General features: G+C 29.8%; 1 protein-coding gene across 1 annotated transcript in view; it reads right to left on the bottom strand.

Moving 5' to 3' along the window:
- LOC148277614 (uncharacterized) overlaps positions 1-11,086 on the bottom strand; it is a 39,885-nt gene extending 28,799 nt beyond the window's left edge. Inside the window, 2 exon segments of the mRNA XM_088232646.1 lie at positions 1,189-1,314; positions 10,733-11,086. The gene's annotated coding sequence lies outside the window, so the exon portion shown is untranslated.
- Positions 11,087-13,417: the final 2,331 nt, after the last annotated feature.

The following is a 13,417-nucleotide window of genomic DNA, read 5'->3' as shown; positions in this document are numbered from 1 at the left end:
AATACATGAAGGTGCTGGATATGAGACAACTGTACCTTAAAGAAGCACTTACACACATTTGGTCGAACAATAAGGAGAGATCTCAGCAAAATGTTTGTACTAGGTTTTTCCAGAGCACAAATTATGTCATACCGAAAACCCGTACGACTTTTACTCAGAAAAATCTCTCTTTTATCGCACCAAAAGTGTTCAATATTTTGTAAGAGCGTATTAAGCTCTCAAAGACAAAAACTATTTTCAAGACAGGAGTTAAGGACTGGATTATCCTTAGTGGAAGGGATTTGAGTGGGAAACTCCTTGATGATTTTCCGAATGTTTGAGTTTACTATTTACCATATTAATGTGCCATATACTTGTTTTTTTATTGTTGTGTTACTGATCCTGTAAAATATTTGTGATTATATACATATACTCATGTGTCTGTGTCAGCTAATTGCTCGTCCCAACTCAACACAGGTCTTTTAGTCCCATGGAGTTGGACCTTATATCGCAAATAATGTGTAACAAACTATCTTTAAGTAAATAAAAATAAATCAATCCATACTTGTCTGTATCCAGGCGTATGAATAATACAGTTCTGTGTTTAATTAAGTATTTTTTATACCTGGGCAAAGTTTTTCAAGCTTTTTTTATGACACGGCTGCCGTCGGTGGGCAATGGTAAGTTTGGAGGGAAAAGTTACGTTAGGCAGGCAAAGTTCTTTTTGGGGAGCAAAGAAACTTTTAAGTGGCCCCTTTTGCTTTTTCTGTCCCAAATTGCTTTTGGGGGGCAAAGTTGCCTTTGGGGGTCAAGTTGCCTTTAGGGGGGTAAAAGTTGTTTTTGGGGGGGCAAAGTTGAATTTAGGGGCGAAGTTGCTTTTGGGGAGCAAAAATGCATTTAGGGTGCAAATAAACTTTTGGGGGGAAAAGTTACCATAGGTGGGCAAAGTTTAAGTATATGAAGGTTGAATCCAATAATTTATTATCTTCATCAATGGAAATCTGCTGATATGAAACATGATTGAATGTCAATATGAATTAATTCCGTGCGCGTGATATATTTTTATAATGAAGTTTTACTACGTGGGTAATACCTTCCTGGTACATGTTATAATGTATATTATGTCCATATAATACTATGGCTAAGGCTAGAATCTTACAAACCAACAAAGAATTTCCTTTTTCGGAAATTTTACCTGGGAATACTTACCGGGTCGAAAACACGCCTCCAGGGTTCTGGGGGGCTATGCTGGAAAGACGTGACATTTTGTCACCCACTCGACAATAGTTGAGCGGTCACCTCGATTGCTTTGACAAATTGGTGTTCTTGAAAAACCTTCAACAATTTAATTATAAATAAATGAAGTTTCGCATAAATAAATTGTCTATGTTTTTATGAATGTATGTATGTGTATGCGCATGGGTGTATGTACGTGTGTGTGTATGTACATGTGTATATTTATATATATGTGTGTATATATGTGTATTTCTGTATGTATATGAATCAAGATGTGTATTCGAATAAGCTTTTATTTTGTTTGTCTGTGCTCTCTATTAATTTGTTAACTATTATAATATATTAAAATGTAATTGCCTAGCTTGGAACGGGGTATGTACCCTTGTTAGCTGGGCAAAGTGAACATGGAATTGTATTTTGATAAAGAGTGTGAATAAATAAATAAATAAATATTTAATTAAAAATAAAAAATTTTAAAATCGACTAAAAACGTGGCAGCACTAACAAATACGTATTTAATTTGGTAATGTATCCAAAATAAAACAAGTTTATTGGATTGTAATTCTACTTTATTTTTTATAAAATATACAAAGGGTATATTGTGACGCGTTTCATCTTGTTAGGACATTTTCAAACAAACTAACTTAAATATTTACAAAGTTCCCTTATATTCTTACTAAATATATAAAAACTTGTAAGGTTCCCAATAAATTAAATTAAAATGAAATAATATTATAAAATCTGAATGTATTTTACCTTAGTTGACATTAAACATGAATGAAACCTGTGTAAAACACCAATGTAGAATTTCAACAATAATTTTCTAAATAAACCTGTATAAATGAAATCAATATTTTTATAATTATTTCATTAATTTTAAAGTCATACTTACAAATGTTTTTAAATAATGGAAGGTTTTTCCCCAATTTAACCAAAATATTCCTCTAATATACTCAGTATACCCAAATTGAATTTTAATTACTCTACTTATTTTGGCTTGTATAGAAATCCACAAACATAAAAAAGCAATTATTTTTAGTATATAAGGGATCTTTGTAAATATTTAAGTTAGTTTGATTGAAAATGTCTTAACAATACGAAACGCGTCACAATATACCCTTTGTAAATTTTATAAAAAATAAAGAAGAATTACAATCCAATAAACTTGTTTTATTTTGGATACATTACCAAATTAAATATGGAATCCTACCAATTGTCTGCATAAACAATAAATAAATACGTATTTATCTATGGCTTTCGTGTCACTTTAAAATTTCAATTATATTCCGCTATATATTGTTTCTGGTCAAACTTGCTTCTTTGGGTATTTTGTATAGGTATGTAATACTTTTGTAACAAAACAAAAAAAAAATCTCGAGACACAGCTAAATTTTACTCGATATAACATTTATCGACATGTTTTACGAAATATGTAATACCTATTCGTTTAATGGATTTAAAAGCTTATTACTTATTCAATGCACATTATAATAGAATGGCGGGCGTTTATTTAATTTTTAAAATTTTATTTTATTTTATAAAATTTTTGGCAGAACCAGAAATTTCGGTTGGTTGCATATACTTTTTTAAAAAAAAACATAAAAATCTGTTGAGTTTTGAGCTGAGAAGAACTGCAAAAAACAGCGAAACGTCGATTTAATTTTTTGAAAAATTCTGTTGTTCTGTTGTCCTTTTTGCACTTTATCGAAGAGGCATTTGCGAGAGAGTGACAGAAAGACAATGTTTAAATACCTATTCTTCTCAATTCTTATCAACCGCATATCTTCTTAATAGCTTTATTTATTCGTTTGAAAAAAAAGTATTTAGCGGGGTAATAATGTTATTTTTATGGGTAATTATTCTTATTTTGAAATAGAGGAATCTCTCCATCTGTTTTCATTGGAGAAACATAGAAAAGAGATACATCTTATATGCATTTTTAAATGTTTTAATGCTATAAGTTATGTCCCATCTCTGTTGCAATCAATTTCTTTTCATGTTCGCAACCGTGTCACCAGAATTAAAAATCTGCTATTTATTAAATCTTTTGAGAGCAACTCTTGTTTTTTAATCCCTAATGTCCGGAATGTGTAGATTTGGCAATTCGTCACACAACTAAGGATTCTTTGGGTAAATCACTTCGCCATTAACACAGTGTAGGATGAAGTTGGATTAGCATGGGTTAGATCGAAGTCTTATATGTTGATTGTGTTTGTGCATTTATTGTTTACCATTATTTTATTGCCCTTGTTTGTCTTTCCTACATAGTTGTATGTTATTTTTGTTCAATTTCTTGTACATACTCGTATGTTTATTCATATAACTACACAATAGTTATATGAAGAAGACAGGCTTAGGGCGTATATACAATAATTAAATAAAAAGTACTTAACTGAACCAAAAAAGGTGACAAAAATTTTATGTATAGGTATTATTTTTTATTTTCAAAATTTAACAAAAACGTGGAATAACACATTTTTACAGAACATCTTAAAACTATTTACTTTTAACTTACTTCCCATAGGATATGTAAAAACTATAGTTTTTTTTGTGTCTTTTATGTAAAATTTTCAAAAAAATGTAAATTATTACGAAGGAAAATTTTAATAAAAAAATAAATAAAATTGAAATAAAAGCTTGGGAATTTCACCCAATAAAAATCCACAAATTACAAAAAGTTAGCTGCGGTTTGTAATTAACAAAACTTGTGGGCAATTCTGGTAATCAAAGCGTCTTTTGCGGGATTAATACATTTTTGCAATAGTTTTATCACGTTAGCTACGTACAAATATTAATTTGTAACAATACGTTAAGCAATTTCAAGCATTATATTTTGTTTAGTCCAGTTTTGGTCAACACATCGAGGTATTACAGAAAATTTGTAAGTTTAAATTCAACAAACAATTTTTTCAAAGTAAGAATGTCTCTTTCGGATCATAATTTTGACACTTTCGATTCGATTTTGTGGCTTGACACGTTTTTGCATAACACCACCCAAAGCCGACATGACATGCTTGAATTGTTTCTTGGAACCAATTCGGGTTTTATTCCATGAATGGTAAGAACATGAAACTCCACACTACACTGTACTTTACTGTCGAATGGGGTGGATTGAAAGGTTTTTTTTTTTAATTTATAAAGAAAAAAATATTTGCGTTCTTACAATTTCCCCAAATATTTCATTTTTTGTGACCATTTTCAACGAGTTGTAAATAACTCGCGATTAGAAAATGGAAATCAAGTCGGGGGGAGTGGGGCTTGAACCTCGGACCTCTAGCCCGCGAGTCCGCAACACTAGCCACGGGACCACAACCCGATTATAAATTAGTTAAAGATTTTGTCAGGAGAGTTTGAAAGATTTTGATTGAAATATACGCAATACTTTAAACAAATGGGTAAGCAGAGAGAAAAGAACGTCATATCATACAGACCTCGTCTCTTAGTTACCTATACATATATTAATTATTCATATACTGATATTTAAAAATTATCGGCCTCGTGGCGTAATTGTCAGCGCGTTTGCTTGCCCTGCAAGAGGTCTCGGGTTCGATTCCCGACATGGTTGAAATGAAATATTTCATTTAAAGGGTGTTTTCACACCGGAATATTTCAAAGTCCCTGGACTGGTACCTGAAGCGTGAGAATAATCATCTTAACTTCATGTAACAAAAGTGATCAAGATACGCTGCGATTGGTGAACCAATGCAGTGCCCTATGCACCATTAGGGGTGAAAAAGGAATGATGATGACGATAATATAAGTAACTATTAATATACTCATATAGAGTAAATTGTAAATATTTCTCAACTACAAAAACGTAGGACTAGTATTGATACTAAATGGTATAATCGATGCGCCATCGTTACTGAGACGTATAAAATTCTATATTCCGACTCGTAGGTTGAGAAAAAATGAAGTATTGTTTATCAATCAGCATAGAACAAACCATAGCCTAAATTCCCCAATGACCCGTCTTTGTCGTATTGTTAACTCAAGACAAGATCTGGACTTTTTTGGTTTGGGTTTACAACGATTTAAACGAGTACTAAATAAATAGTCCAGACCTTGTCTTGATGTCTTTTATCTTTGTCAATGTTTTTTTCATTTAAAAAAATAATATTTTTAACTGTTCTTATCTCTTCATCTCTATAAATTCAAATGGACAATGTCACATCGTTGTAAATAAATATATTAAGTGAAAAATTGCAATTCGTAAGAACTGTTAAAAAAAGCCATTTTAGGCCCTTTGCGCTACAAATGATACAATGCAATTTTTTCTTGGTATTTTTCCGTTGATAAGTATGCCAATACGCAGGTTTTGAGCCCTGCATGAATTCAATTATTGAAAAATCGCTGTTTTTGACCCGTTCTAGCACACTCACCCCATTTTTCGGCTTTATATTATGGTACATATTATATTATGTACGTAGAAACTACAAGTTAATTAATATGTAGGTACTCAGATACAAGCAATGTAATATAATACAAGTATGGTATATTGCGTAATATGTATTGACTCTTACTGAAATAATATTATCAATCTAAATGTCAAATCATTGACACCTTAAATTTGGATCGAAGGCCGTAACAGTAAAGTATACAATTATAAGTTGATCAATACAACAAATATTTTATAGCGAACGTTTCGCAAAAAACTAGAATAATTAATGATGGGTTTATCTATCAAGTCGGGATAAAAAAAAATTAAAAAATAAAAAAAATAATGGATTAACCCGCTAAGCCTCTTTTAAGAAGCTAGTATTTTTATTATTGTGGATAATTTACAAGGCTCCTTTTTGTGAAAATCACCCCAAGGGCGCTGTACAGTAAATATCTTAACACGTCTTGCAGCTACAGCTTAAGAAATGGATAGTGGAGGTGGGTTGCGCACGGATCGATGAGTGGTTCAACCCAAATGGGTAAAATTTGTTTACTGTATATGAAATTTGGTCTACAGGTCTATATAAATTGGTTATGTTTTTTATGAGTGTTTTAGTTTATATTGCTCATTATGTTTATGATAATTAGGTTTAAAAGATAATTTATGTTTTTTTTTAATTATTGTGTTGACTTGGTTAAATAACTAATTTAAGGCATGTTTCACTTTTTGTAAAATGTTTCCTTTGGCGCGGTACACCAGTGAGGGAACATTATTCTGTTTTAAAAAAAGAATACAAATATTGTAAAGGTATTGATAAATAAATAAATATTAACAAACATATCGTGGGTTACTGGCAAAAAACGTTAACTCGAAAAAATGCGGATTTGACTGAATGATGCAGTTTTGTAAAGTTTTTAACGCTATACAATCTGGCAAAAAAACATATTGAATTTCATATATCTGAAGTTTTAAAAATAAATTTAAGGTTATGTCGTATACTGGTATTTTATCCAGGCTAAAAGCTTTAAATAACTAAATTTGAATCGGGTTGTAGTCCTGTGTTGTATCTAGGACTCACGGACCGAAGGTCCGTGGTTCGAATCCCCCTCTACTTGATTTGCTATAATATACTACTTGATACCCAACTTGATTCTCATTTTCTAATCGTGAGTTATTTACAACTCTTTAAAAATGGCCGTCAAGATAAAGTATTTGGGTAAATCATAGGAATGCAAATATTTCTTTTTATTAAATAAACAAATAAAAGAAAAATATTTACTTTATATAAAATTAAGAAAGGAAAAAACGGTTTTTTTTTTAGAAGAATTGTTTGCATTCTTATTATTTACCCGAACCTTTGATTTTGAGAGCCATTTTCAACGAGTTGTAAATAACTATGAGAAAATGGTAATCAAGTTGGGTTAAAGTGGGATTTAAACCACGGATCTTTGATCCGTAAGTCCGAGACACTAGCTACGGAACCACAACCCGATTCGAACCGATTTGACCCGGTTGGGATTCTATTTTCTCGTTTCCAACTAAACCGTTATTTTCGGACTATAAGACGTACTTTTTTCTGTGACAATCCAACCAAAAATTGGGGTACGTCTTATGGTCTGATGCGTCTTGCTGTCAAAAACATTTTTTTTCTAAATATGGTATAAAAATTTTGGGGTGCGTCTTATCCTTCGAAAAATAGGGTAATTTAATTAAATAACAAATATCAGATAGGAGCTAGATTACAACATGTCATGCAGCTATAGAGCACATGGATGATATGAAACCTAGTCCCTTTACATTAATTATAAAAATCTCTTCTTAATAAAGAGTTTTTTATTTTAATTGACTAATGTGTTCAAATTTGATTTATATGTATATTGCTTCTTTTCGTGATATAAGCATTTGTTTTTCTTATATATTTTTTCTAATTTTTGATTGAGCGGATACAGTTTAACTACTGCACATTATTTAAAATATTTATTTTTATGTAGGATTAATATTTATGTAGATAAACTTCACCAACAAGCTACAAAAAGTGGCTTGATGAGGTTTTTGTATTTAATCTTAATTTTTATCCATGTGTACTTTTTAATTAAATTAATTAATGAATAAATAATAAATAAATAAACATTTTGGTATTTCTAATTATTTTCAAACTAGTTGACAAATAAAAATTGGATCACAACACATTTTTCAGCTAAAAAGCGAGTAGACGGTTGACATTTAAGCCTTATTTATGAATTTTAAGTTAAATATAATTTAATGACATTTACTTTAACGAGGCTTTGCAGCTACAAAGCGCATTGATCAATGGCTCCTTGATTCTTGAATCCATCATTATTTCTAGCAAAGAAGCTGGATTACAACACCCTTAAATCTCGTCGTCAAATTTTTCATAGAAAACATTTCTATAAGCTGATTTCTGAAGTATATATTAGATTATATAAACTGAAAGAGATCAGTTTGTATGTTGCCAATAATTATACTAGAGCGAGATCTCAAGCAGTGTTTTACACACCCAGAAGCCATACAAATCCAAGTCAAAATTCACCCGTTAATATGGCGATTCGCTTGCTGAATACGGGTTTTGCGAACAATATGGATGCATTTTCTGTACATATTTATTTTATTTATTTATTTATTTTGTTCATTAACGCCCAAAAGGCATTTACAATAAATAAAAATGAAATACATGCTAACATACTAAATAATAAACAGAACATACAGAAAAAAATTGTGAAATTAGTTAAAAAGAATATGATAAAAAGTTTTACAAAGTAAAAAAAAGAAAAGAATAATAACAAAGGTATGCAAGAAAAAACAGTAAGCATATAAACAAAAAATGCAAAGATATAAGCTTATGAAATAAATTCTGTAAAGCAAACAATAAATAAAGTGTTACGGTAAGCAAGAAAGACATTTTTAAGTTAAGTTAATAAACAAGCAAGCATATATTATCACGCAAAAATAAGAAATAAAAATATGTATATATGAAATGCGTATTTGCCAATACTACAATGCAATTTGATATAATAGTAAAAAATAAAAAAAAACAAGTATAAGGTAATAAAAATAAAGAAGTATTTTTTTTTATTTTTGAAAATTTAAATTTATATTGGCAGTTTAGCAGCTATCAAATTTCTTTTCATTAACCTTCAACTAATATTTACAGTCTGCATTAAGTAATGAGTTAAACAGACCGCAAAGTAATGCAGACTACAATTTATTATCAAATAAATAAATAATATTTTTTTACTGCCCAATTAAAATTGATTTTTTTTCTAAATTGGAGTCTGATTTTCACGTTTTCTCTGGTATTATGATCATGTTCATGATAAGTTTTTTTCTAAAAATCTAAGTTTTAAAAAAAAATTGTTTGTTTAAATGTTTTTTTTTTCTTTTATTGATTAATATAATTACATAATTTACACTTTTTTTTCAATACTATCGACTTTTATACTTTTTTAATGTTATAGCTATTCCTTTAGCTTCTGAATTATTATTTTGATGGATAACATACTCTTATATAGCGCCATTATTGTAAGGCAATACTTAGAGGCGCTTTACAAAGTGATTCTATAAATATTTATTATTTTTAATTTGTAATTTCAGTAAAACCATTTACTTCGTTACCACATGCTACAAGAACAAGTGGGTTTGAACTTTTTTTTTAAATTTATTTTTAAAACATGACTCGACGTTAAATTTAATTGATTATTAGTATTATTTCTAATCATTCTATATTGTGTAAACGAAGACCATTTTTATAACATGTAAAATTTCTCCACCCGTTTCTTGATTAAAATTATGGTTTCTTTCTTACAATATTTTATAATATAAATAGCAACGCGAATAATACTAACTTAGACGAGAAAGTAACCTCGAAACCGGTCGACGTATAACTCAAAAGTTAAAGTGGTTTATACAAAAAATAAATAAAATCGAAATGTAGTCTAACACAGTATCTTTTAGGAAAATAATTGATTTTTTTTACATTTTTATGTTTTTATTATTTTACTATTGTAATTAAAAAATGTTTTAGCTATTTATTTGAAGTAATGTTTATATTTATTTATTTATTCATTCAAAATTACTCCCGTCTACATAATCATGAATTTATTAAGACGTTTTAGGCTGTGCCCGTGTTAAGCCATTGTTGTTTTTTAAAAGAAAATATTACCATAAATTTTATGTTTGAAGCACTATCTTTTAGGCTAACATTATAATAAAATAATTAAAACATATTTTTTTATAACCACTTTTTTTTCTACCGACCGGTTTCAAAGCGATACAAGCTACTTTATCAAGGTTTACTGAATTAATGAATTTTATCATCTTTTTAAAATCAGTATTATTTATTTATTTATTATATATATACGGCCTAAGCCAATTACAACAGTTTTATCAAGAAACATAAATGCAAGAAACTGATCAAAAAGAACATAAAACTATTTAGCAAAGACAAACAAGGGCAAAACAATAATAGTATACAATATATTCAAAAAGACGAAAGACCAAAAACTTTGAGCTAAACCATGCCAATCCAACTTCATCCCACACTGTGGAACATTATGCTACACATATGGAACTAATAAATCAAGCCTTTTGTATTTTGAGGATGGGAAGCGTAATTTGAGATGTTTGTACAGATTTGAAACCGGTTCGTAGAAAAAATAAAAAATAAATGGATATTAACAAAGTTGTTTTATTTATTTTATTACATGAAAATGTAACTGTTGTAATATTTTTTGTTTGTATCATAACATAATTGAATTCTAACTAACAAGCTTTTAGATATATCCGAATGTTTGTAGACACGCTGGATTTTCTCCTAAGCAAGTTATTTAGATCTCACCCACACGATAAAGGTTTCAGCACTTTTACGTAACTAAAATCAGCGGAAAAGAAAAAAACATGGATATTGGAACACAGGCAAAATGGTGCATGTTACACAGTGTGTAAAGTGGCCACTTAAACCGGCCAATTACAGTCCGTAAGCCATGTAAATGCGTACACTAACATTTCCATCTCTAACATGTACTTTATCTGTGTTCTAATCAGTTATTTTTGTAATTTTATAATGCATTTTTGAAAAGTTAATGATACAGTAAACTATTGTTAACATAATACACTAACCTCAGATGTGGGTATCCAATTAACTTGTCATTAGACATCATTCAACAATACAATATATAATCATTACTGGCAATAAAATAGAAACAAAATCCTTGCGAAGGCACTCGTAATCAAGCTGTATTAAAACAAAAAACACTGTATTAAATCAAATTTAATAACACAATAAATATCATGACCACTTTTAAAAACACGACTTTCTGATTTCACGTGTTTGAACCATCACTGCTTACGGTATCTCTAATAAAAATACAAAGTTATATTTCGCAATATTTGCAAAAGTTTCAAGAGTATTTGATGATTTCTCGAGCGGTCGCGAGGCGCACGTCATCACGTCATGATTTCGAGAAAATGACTAACTCGAAACCTGAATGACTTCACAAATAAGATACACAGGCGATTCACTGATTTCTGAATACCCGGCTAATCGCTAATAAGGGAGAAAATGCACTTGAGTATCACAACAACAAGGCATTCGTTTTCTTCTAATTTATTTACCGACCATTTTGTAGCAAAATAACCTTAAGGTTGTAGTCTGATAAAAAGTAAGGAAATCGTACGATTTCATTTCAGTCGTTTTAAAAGGCCGTTCTTTCAGTCACGCCATTAAAAAAAAGTAATTAAACTTTTTCACCATGCTGTATTATTCAGCGCGTTTGCCTAAACAAGAGGTCTCGGGTTGGATTCCCGACATGGTTGATGTGAAATATTATTTAAACGGGTGTATTTACACCAGAATATTTCATTGTTTAAAGACTGGTACCTGCAGCGTAAGAGTGATCGCCTTATCTTTATGTAATATAGTGTCCATGCGGCTCGACTGTGGAATCATCTCCCATCCACCATCAAAGATGTTACTATATTATCTCTGTTTAAATCACGTCTGAAGAAACATCTCCTTTCTCTTCCTTAATCTCTCCTACTTTCCTTTTTCTTCTTTTCCCCATTGAGTAAAAGTTTTGATTTATGATAATTTATAAAAAAATACGTTTATTTCTATTTTTATACATTAAGCTTTTGTTGAATATGTTCTGTAACTTAAATTATAAAAAACTTTTATTTTATTGGTTGGTTGGAAGAAACTGCCATTTGGCAATAAACTCGCCTATGTACAAATGACATTATGTACAAAAAGTTAAATACATAATCAAATTGATCGAGATACGCTGCGATTGGTGTACTAATGCAGTGCCCTATGCACCATTAGGTGAGGAAAGGTAATGACGATGATGAAATATTACATTTTGGAAAAGCGTATTAAGCTCTCAAGGACAAAAACTATTTTCAAAGGACTGGATTTTTCTTAGTGGGAGGAATTTGAGTGGGAAACTCCTTGATGATTTTCCAAATGTTTGAGCTTGCTGTTTGCCATATTGATTTTCCATAAATTTGATTTTTTAATGTCTTTTGTCCTATATAATATTTGTGGTGATATACTCGTATGTCTGTATTAAGTAATAACTTGTTTCAACTCAACGTAGGACTTTTAGTCCCATGGAGTTGGAAATTATGCCCAAAAAATATCTTATAAACTCTTTATAAGTAAATAAATAAATTAAATCAATCATTTTTAATATATTTCTGATAAAAAATACAATTTATTTATTGACCCTTAGAGATTATTACATTTTTTACAAAAAGAATATATATTTTTTAATCATACTCTGTTCATAATAATATTTTTACATCTTTCGAAAAGTTTTTCTGGGTCTTTTGTTTAGTTTTGTCTGGTAGTTTATTGTATAATTTCAGTCCCTGATTTATGTCTCGATTGTCTTTGTCTCGTTTTGGAATGTTGTATGTAATATTGTTCTGATATTCTTGTATTATGTCCATTTTTTAACATAATTTAACATAAGCAGAATGGTGAATGTTACACAGTATCTAAAATTGCCACTTAAACCAACCAACGAACAGTCATTAGCCCTGTAAATGCCTCGACTTCAATATTCCCATTTTAAAAATGTTTTTTCTCTGCTGCAACAATTTTAGATCTGAATAACTCCCTAGAGAGGAAATCCAGCCTGTCTGCAAACATTTGGACATACTCAAATCATTGTTAAAATATGGTTGCGTTTACTTTATTTTTATCCCCGAAAGATATGTTTTTTGTATGTAGTGTCCGGGGTGTGCCTCAATGGAGAAAACAATGTGTGAAATGGCAAAATACTTTAGTAAAAAAAATGTTCAGAAAATACACTAATCGTTTTAAAAAATTCTGTTAAAATTAACCATTTCTAAGAGTGACTGGACTTAACGATTCTACCTTCATACTAGGCAACGAGTCCACTTTTTTAAATTTTTTTTTATTAAGGCAATCCATCCTGAGAAGGATGATTTCTGAACGAGTCCACTTAAACGTGACATTTTTTTTTTTTTTTTAAATTTAACATGGTTCATAAACAATATATACGACATTGGCATAATAATCACAATTTGATATGGATTGATTTGTATTTTGTAAAACTCCATATTTAAACTTATAATATTAGAAATCAAACACCGATTTGAGTCTACTGAACACTTTATTTTATTTTTACAAGTATAAAAAATTTAAAAACAAAAATTTCGTGACAATTGTTTTGCCTTGTTGGGGCATTTTCAAACAAATGATTCGTTTGAAAATTTGTTTGAATAAACGAAAATTCGTTTGAAAATACCGTAATAAAATTTTTGATTATATTTTTT

Source organism: Micrasema longulum, unplaced genomic scaffold (assembly GCF_059751315.1).
Source record: "Micrasema longulum isolate JH-2025_06_02 unplaced genomic scaffold, ASM5975131v1 h1tg001006l, whole genome shotgun sequence".
Lineage (NCBI taxonomy): Eukaryota > Metazoa > Arthropoda > Insecta > Trichoptera > Brachycentridae > Micrasema > Micrasema longulum.
This window is presented reverse-complemented; position numbering and strand designations above follow the sequence as displayed.